The 1,069-nt window shown below is 50.6% G+C and overlaps 1 protein-coding gene across 1 annotated transcript in view; it reads left to right on the top strand.

Annotated features, from left to right (window-relative positions):
- Positions 1 to 399: 399 nt before the first annotated feature.
- The window catches only part of CPAP (centrosome assembly and centriole elongation protein), a 68,252-nt gene continuing 67,582 nt past the window's right edge, over positions 400 to 1,069 (top strand). Inside the window, exon 1 of the mRNA XM_077774733.1 lies at positions 400 to 665. The gene's annotated coding sequence lies outside the window, so the exon portion shown is untranslated. The remainder of the gene's footprint in view (positions 666 to 1,069) is intronic.

The following is a 1,069-nucleotide window of genomic DNA, read 5'->3' on the forward strand; positions in this document are numbered from 1 at the left end:
AATATAGCAATAAAATATAGCCACAAAATTAGAGATACTGTGACTATCTTAAAAAATACACATTGTAAGAGAAACAATGTAACCTTGGACATGCTTTTCAAGCCAAAGCACTGTTTTAAGGGAAGCGGGGAGTTTGGATCCTCATAAGGCATCTTAAATAGTTGTGTGATCTTGGAAGTCTTAGGATTTGGTTTCATCCATAATGGGAAAAAAAAAAAAGCATATCCAAAACCTTGCTTTAGGGTAAGTCTATTTTTGAGGTCGGCAGCAAAACAATTTTGGAGGGCCAAATTTCTGCGAAACTTTTTTGAAATTATCTGTAACCAGTGGTAGTTTATTCCAGGGATTACGACCGGTTGTTATAAATGGTACTTCATTTGGCCTTTTTTTTTTAAAACAAACTTCACTTGGCTTACTGGTATTTAAACAGACGTGAAGCCCAGGTAGTGTAGGCTTCGGGAAGTTGCGGTGGCGCATTGCTCTCCACCTGGGGCCCTCTGTGGTGGCCACAACCATTCATTTTCTGAATTCTGCACGTTCAGTGTTTCAAATCAACACTGTTAACACCTACTGGACACACACAGCCAAACCGTGTACCAGCTGTACGGGAAATGACGAGCGATGACTTTTTCTGGAGTGAATCCGCACCCGTTCACCTTCGCCTGGTGAGTGCCCGTGAGCAGTCACGCTCGGCCAGACGGGAGAAGGGCCTCCCCCGCGCCCATCGCCTCGGGAAGCACTGGTCTGTAAGGTGTCCGCTCTGAATCGCTAGGTTCCCAGCGTTTCTCTGAACACGAGACCTACTTCGCGTCAAGCGGCTGTCCCAAGTTTCCAGGGCTGCACCGGGCGGGGAGGTGGGTTCCGTCCGCCCCGGAAGTTCTCTCTAAGAACGGCGTCGTTGGCTTTCTTTTTCTCCCCCCCGCCGCGCCGCCCGCCGGCTGCAACCACTAGCCCGTGGCCCAGGCGGAAGGCGCCTCTCAGCGACTCCCAGGTAACGTCCGTCCCTGAGAGACCGCTGGGAATGGTAGTTTGCGTGCGGTCCCCCGATGCCCGTGCGCAAGCGCCGAGG

Source organism: Crocuta crocuta, unplaced genomic scaffold, assembly GCF_008692635.1.
Source record: "Crocuta crocuta isolate KB4526 unplaced genomic scaffold, BGI_CrCroc_1.0 scaffold277, whole genome shotgun sequence".
NCBI classification, from domain to species: Eukaryota; Metazoa; Chordata; class Mammalia; order Carnivora; family Hyaenidae; genus Crocuta; species Crocuta crocuta.